The 7,196-nt window shown below is 37.3% G+C and overlaps 1 long non-coding RNA gene across 1 annotated transcript in view; it reads left to right on the top strand.

Annotated features, from left to right (window-relative positions):
* LOC113945230 overlaps positions 1-1,225 on the top strand; it is a 19,352-nt gene extending 18,127 nt beyond the window's left edge. The window contains exon 3 of the long non-coding RNA XR_003526999.1: positions 311-1,225. This is a non-coding gene — a long non-coding RNA (uncharacterized LOC113945230). The remainder of the gene's footprint in view (positions 1-310) is intronic.
* The last annotated feature ends 5,971 nt before the right edge of the window (positions 1,226-7,196 follow it).

The following is a 7,196-nucleotide window of genomic DNA, read 5'->3' as shown; positions in this document are numbered from 1 at the left end:
TTATTTTATTTTATTTTATTTTATTTTATTTTATTTTATTTTATTTTTTATTTTTTGGTGCACCATGATTAAAAATGCTGCTTAGAAAGATGGGAAAAGACTGAAGATTGAGATCCAAACCTGCCATTCAAACACTCTCAGGACTTGCACACATTCAAATCCAAGTATGAAAACATCGATATGTCTACTGGCCCAAATCTAAACACTCACACCAAAAAAGCTGGTATGCAAAATGGCTGAGGCTGATCTGAATTTAATTATCCTTATCTTAGGTTTTATAATCTAAATTATTAATGTTTTTGTTTTGCAGGAGATCTTTCTAAAGCTGTGGATGAAGACAGCACCTCCATTCAGTAATACTGATCATATACATATTTAGCTTTCAGAAAAAAAAAAAAAAATTAAAAAAACCCAACACCCACGTTTGGACTTACACTCCTAAATGGGGATGGATTTTAGAAGAATGTCAGGAGTTTCTCCAGCAGATGCAATGTCTCAATTAGCATGTCATTTAACTTGTCTGTCATTCCTGAGAATATGTAAAACCCAAAACATTATTTCCTTAGCCACCACCCAAGAACATTCTGTATTTTGATAAGAAACAATACAAAGAGGATAAATTCTGTTCTCCTTGTCCATGTTCAAAGTGAATATAGTTGCCAGTGAGAAGACTGAACGGCTGTAACTGTCCCATCAGCAGTGAGGAAGCTAGACTCTAAAGCAGAATAGTCAGCATATAAACTAAAGGAACTTTATTTGATTATAGTATTTAAAAAAAGAAAGGTTATAGATTAGATGATGCAACTTCATGTTAATGCATAGTATCAGATGAAAAAAATAAGGTATCTAAAATAACTCTAAATACATTTAATACATGAAGAGTATCTCCTGTAAAATGAATTGAAATGCAGAAAGGAAAATGAACAATGGTAGTTTTGACAACCTCTACCTTGATCCTTATTTTAGGGATTATTCAATGATTCACCCAACACACGTGTGTATGTAAATCACCTCTGAGGCTTCTGTGTGGGTTTTTCACTACACGAATACTGTCAAATATGATATTCTGGTATTTACTCTGTCCTTCTCTGTTGTTCCTGTGACTGGAACAATGGGAGGGATGACTGGCTCCCCAGCATCTTGCTGTAATCATCAGTTCTCAAGAGAAAGCTTCCTGTAAATCAGAAGTATTCACTCCTCAGGTGCTTTCCCACAAAATCCTTCAGACCGGAGGCTTAAAGTAAGCCCTTAAAGGGATCAGATTGTGCTCCTGGGGAGTAGTTGCTTTTATGTTCTCTTCTTTTTCTGAGAAAAGGATCAGCAAAACATCTGTTGTAGGATATGAAGTAGTTAGAAAAAAGAGGCTTTTGATAGGCCCAAAGAAGAATAAGGGAGAAGATGAATCCTAAAAAATGGATAAGCAGTATTAATATGCTACTTGAACGTAGTTTTGTAAACCACCAAACACACTTCTGCCATGTCTACCATTATTACATACAAAAATATAATAAATTTTAGCTTACTGTAAAGAAAATAGTAAAAGTTCTAGGATTTACAGTCATTTGGGGAACGACTTCATTTTATGTAATTCCTGAGACATCAGAATAAACATAGAGTGCTACGGAATGAGATGGCACATGATCATGTAATTGAAGGCAGTGTTGTAATAGGTATATACATACGCAGCTACTGGTATCTTTTCCTGCACTGTAGAGTTTGTCCTCTAGACTGAAGAGTGTATAGCATTTTACACTAAGCAGTTCTGTCTTCATGTATTTCAATTCTACAACTCATAATGCTTGGGACAGCCCTCAAGATGTCAGCTGCAAGACACCTCAGCTATGGAAAAAAATTTGCAGCGGTAATGTAGTTTTATGCATTTTTCATCTTCTGAGATAAAATGCCAAGGGGCTTGATAGGGTAGCCAAAGAAAGTAATTCCCATGGAATATATCTACATTATCATATACATTTAATTAATATCTGGGGAAAAATACTGAAAGAATGTTATTTAGGAGAATTTTTCGGAAGTTTTGTGACAGTAGTCACTGAAACCTTACTGTTTCCAGTAATAACTGCTTTGAGGATACAGCACGATCAGCATCTATGAAGTCAAAACTTAGAAATTAGTAATTTTGAGGAAAGGAGCCAATTTAAGAGTACTTCATGCATCTGGTTAATAGTTCCTCTGTATAGCATGAAAAGATATTGTAGGAAAAGATTTGAAACTAACTGGAAACAAGTAGCTTAAAAGAAGCCTTCTAGGAACTGAGAAAGATTCTATGTTGATGTCAATATGGAAAAGCCAAAATATGAGGCTCCTGGGAAAAGGGTGAACCACAAAAGAGACATAACTAGGAATTTGACTGAACAGAACTAAATATCATTTTCTAAAATATTAGCCTGCAGATAAGCTAAACCCAAGTCTCTCTTAGTAATGAAAACAACTGAGATTACTAATACGTAATTAACTACATGATAAGTTAAACAAAATGTTCTTTTTAATTTTTTAGAAATACTAATGTTAATCTGTCAGTTCTTAAAATGAGCCATTTCCAGTGTGAGTGAGAAACATGGAACTGGGAAGTACCGTATTAAAGCAACTCTGAATAATGATTTAATACAGGGCTCTGTCTAGTGTTAGATGAAAGAAGGCTGTGAATAAACCAATGTTCTTTAAACCCTAATGGGATTAAGGCAGCAACATGATGCAATTTGATTATTCTTTCCAATAAGAAGCTGAAGCATTTGGGTTTTACTGCCATAAAGTAATCAATCATTTCTAAATGTTTTTTACTTTGCTGGGGTATTCAATATAGCATTATGTGGATCAGCTTAAAGGCAATTATGTTTGATTATTTTCCTCTCTTTGTTTATTATGTTCCTACTGTTATTTTAAATAAAAGGATCTCTGTAATTCTGGGTAGAACAGATTTAAAAACTATAATTAACAAACCCTAGTCGTGGGCAACTCTAAATGTATACAAACACAAAAGAAATCTTGAGACAAATCTGAGCCTGATTACTAAATTATTCTAAGAACCATTACTTAAGTGTCATCAGGAATCCCAGGAGCAAATTGTAAATTGAAAACATGACCTTATATTTTCCCTAACTGCAGGCACTGAAAATTTACAGAACCTGACCTGCTTATAATTGTGAGCTCCTAAATCTCTGTTAGAGAACCCTTGACCTCAGGCATGAGACTGGGTCCACAATCCCCGTTTTTTAAGTCCTGTGGCCACGTTGGTTTGGGGTTTCTTCCCCTGCCACACTGTAAGAGGTGATGCACATGTACCTATGACATACCAAACGAGTCTGCAAGGATCCTTTGGCCTTTAGCAGGAGGAAGTTCTCTACCCTCTTTCCTTCTAGGCTTTTCTTCAACTCAGTCTCTGATTTTAGTGTTAGTCTTTTAACCAAATGATCACTTGTTTTCTTTATCTGGACAGCTTCTCATGAAAATGTTTACTGCACTCATCAGTGGGCTCTGAGCATTAGCACATGAACAGTCCCCTGCATGTTTGTACTGGATAGGTGCTAATGTTCGTCTCAGAAGTCCACCTGACAAGAAGAGAAGTGTCATTTCTGTTTTGTCAGATTACAAGAGGGTGGCTTCGCATATACAAGAAATATAAAAGCCAAAACAGAATGATGGTGTGGGGAGACAGTCTTCTTCAGGCATTCTCCAAATCCACAGCTTCTGTACAGGTTGAAAGGCCTCCAAGACACCTCTGAAATGCAAACATTTACTAGTGGCAAAAAAATAAGGAATTTTGCCTTGGGACATTGCAGTGTAAAAAGCCAGGTCAAAAGATTCAGAGCGCAGAGCGTTTTTGCTACTTTCAAGTTGTCAGGTTTAGTTTGTGCTAAAAGGCACTGTAGTCCCCAGTGAAAGGTAAGAAGCCGTTTACACCTCAAAGAGAGAAGAAGCTACCCTTAGCTGATGTTTATGAGAAGTTTCCTGCAGCCAGAGTCCTTTATAGTGCAAGAACCTGGTTTTCCTGCCCTCGCTCCCAGGGTGTTCCTGCTGGGGGCATCATTTGTTTCCTGAGGGGGAAGGTCAGACCTCACTCCATATGCCAGAAGCCTACCTCAGTACCGAGGGTATTCTTCCTTGACCTCTTGATGGAGCCAAGGATCAGGAATAGCTCCAACTACTCCCAGTTTTGCCAGACTTGGCAAGAGAGAGCAGCATTTGTCTCTAAAGTTCCCATCTTTAAAAAACCATGTTTGAGTGGAAGGATGGTTATTATTGTTACTTTAAAAATTATACTTGAGTGGATGTATAGTGAGCAGAAAACATTAGTGGTTTAAGGCAGATTTGTGTTCAGTGACACCATGTTGACACTGGGGTCTGCTGTACTGCAGCAAAGCACTCTTTTTTTGGTGTTGACATTTCAATTTTGCATTTTGGTAGGATCTATAAAGTCTCTAAAATGGTGGCTGAAACACCCCACCCCCCCATTTCCCTTTAGTACACCCCCTGCCACTGCACAATGTGCATTTGTCTGGGTATATTTCAGACCAAAGCAGCCTAGTAATGCTTTACAGCTTCCTCTTGGGATTTTTAGCAGAGTTAAATACTCAGACATGTCAGCTCAGAAGTGAAAATACCTACCATTTCTTGATGTTTATACCACAGAGATATTAAACCACTTGATAGACATTACTAGTTAATCAGATAAAATGACAGAAATTCATTTGTGACTGAGAAGTCACGTGTTTGTTCTAATACCAAGTTCTCACTGATACAACTAAATAGTGAAATATAGATCTGAAACTACATCCATTGCCTCTGAGGCTGACAGAATCTTCAGTGCAATTTCTACTCCCACTGTATTTTCCTGTACTCCTCCGGCATTTTTAATCTATAGGCTTACACACCCACACAGAGCTACTAATGAGTCATTTTCCCATTGTCCCATATCTACCAAAAAAAAAAAAGAAAAAAGAAAATATTTTTAAATTGAATAACTGGACTGTTAGATGTTGTGTTACCATGGTTTAAGGGGTATGATGAAGCCCTTGCTTCACCAGCCATGGTGGAAGGGGGAGGGAAATCAGAAAAAAAGGCAAATCTGTGGGTTGAGATAAGAATAGTTCAATAATTGAAATAAAATAGAATATAATACAACAACAACAGCAACAATAATAATAATAGTCATGGAAAGGCAGACAACAATAAAAGAGAGAGAAATAAAACCCAAGGAAGATAAGTGATGCACAGCATCTGCTGACTGACGCCCAGCTCATTCCTGAGCAGCGATCAACCTCTCTCAGCCAGTTCCTCCCTTTTTATATACGGGGACTGATGTTCTATGGTATGGAACAGCCCTTTGGCCAGTTTGGGACAGCTCCCCTAGCTATGCTCCCCCAGCTTCTTGTGCACCTGCTCCCTGGCTGAACATGAGACACTGAAAGTTCTTGACTGAGGGTAAGCGCTACTTAGCAACAACTAAATCAATAATAAATAGTGTGCTATCAATGTTATTCTCATACTGAATGAAAAAGCACAGTACAGCAGTACCAGTTACTAGGAAGAAAATTAACTCTATCCCGGCTGAAACCAGGACAGGTTTTTATAAAAATGACAAGCAAACAAGGAAACATGACTTCTCAAAATGTCACCAATGACATAAGTTCCATAAAGGACTTTGAATGAGGTCACAGTTACATATAGAGACAGCATACGTTGTGCTGATCAGACCAGCAGTTCCCTGTCAAAGGGAGGTTCCCTCTTAAGAGCATCTGGTCACTTCCATGCAAGAGCAATCCCATTGAGGTAAGAGGAATATATGATTGTAAAGTTTAGCTCAGCTTATTAAAATGTCAGAGAACAGGGGAACACCCACTTTACTCCATGACTGCTTTCTTCAAGCATCTCAAATCAAAAGCATTCTTTTAGTGCTGGCTAATATCGAGAAAACATATATGATACGCCTACAAACTGTGCAAAAGTGCTCCATTTCAAACTGTAAGAAAAGAAAGAAATCCTAAGAAAAATAATGAGAGAAAATGATGGCACAACACCACTGAGGAAAACTGTAAACAATGAAGAAATAATTTTTCTTTGGATCACAGGTGAATGCATGTGTCTTTGAATATCATGCTGCTTGTCAAACATAACACATATCTCTACCTTTTGGTAGTAGAAAGCAACCAAAGGAAAAAATCAGTCTAGGGGGAGGTAAAACATCTGTTACATTAACTATTAGCTGTGGGAATATATATTCACGTGTTTTAAAGAACCAGCCAGGATATATGAGCACATATTTAATTTCTCATATTCTCCAAATAGTTTTCAGTTTAATTTTAATAATTAAGAAATTAAGTTGAGCTCTTCTATGGACAAGTGAGCATACTACATATATGTAACATTGATTTTAAAACTTACTTAAATATGAGTAAAGGGCTATTTTCAGCTACCCTATTTTTTCTCTTTTCCTGTGAAAGAAGTGTAATTTTTTCCTGTGTTGCAAAACATTAACATGATACTGGGGAAAATTTATTTTCAATTGTATTTTGTACGGTATATGGAGCATGGAGAGCATCTGCACCTGAGGTTTTCGGGGGGGGGGGGTTGTGAAGAGGATCTGTGAAATTTCTGTTAAATGTGTGAGGATGAAGAAACAGGAAAAAGAGAGGGCTGAGTATGAAATCATGTATGTACATTGACTGGATGAGTACGTATTTATCTAGAGTGAAGTCTTTTGCAAATATTTTAGCATTATCCCTCTACTCTTGATAACTGAGGTGGAGTTGCTTGGGATACCTAACAAAGCAGATGAAATGCTGGCCTTAGTGACTGAGGAATAGTTAGGGAAATTTATAACTGTGCTAGGAGATACCACACTAGTTACTTTTGTCTGAGAATTCACTCAGACTAGATCACATGAAGAGTTTGAAGGAGGCCACCTAAATATGAGGATGGATTTCACATGGATTTGGTTTTGTATTGTTTAAACTTGGAAAAGGCACAGAAGAAGGCTGGATTTATACAGTACTGACTGTTACTGACTGGGACTACCACTATCTCCTGTAGGCAGCTTATCTTACTATTGTCTGCTCAAGGCTGTAGAGAGATATTTTTACCCTTAGAGGTGAGATGGTTAGGAAATGGTTAAGCATCTGCTAGCTGTGGTTTTTCACGCAGGAAGACAAAGGTCCGTAAAAATGTTTAGCTTTTCCCATTTT

This window comes from Corapipo altera, unplaced genomic scaffold, assembly GCF_003945725.1.
Source record: "Corapipo altera isolate COAL_440 unplaced genomic scaffold, ASM394572v1 44, whole genome shotgun sequence".
Taxonomy (NCBI): Eukaryota; Metazoa; Chordata; class Aves; order Passeriformes; family Pipridae; genus Corapipo; species Corapipo altera.
The sequence above is the reverse complement of the archived record's forward strand: the minus strand, read 5'-3'. Positions and strand labels throughout refer to the sequence as shown.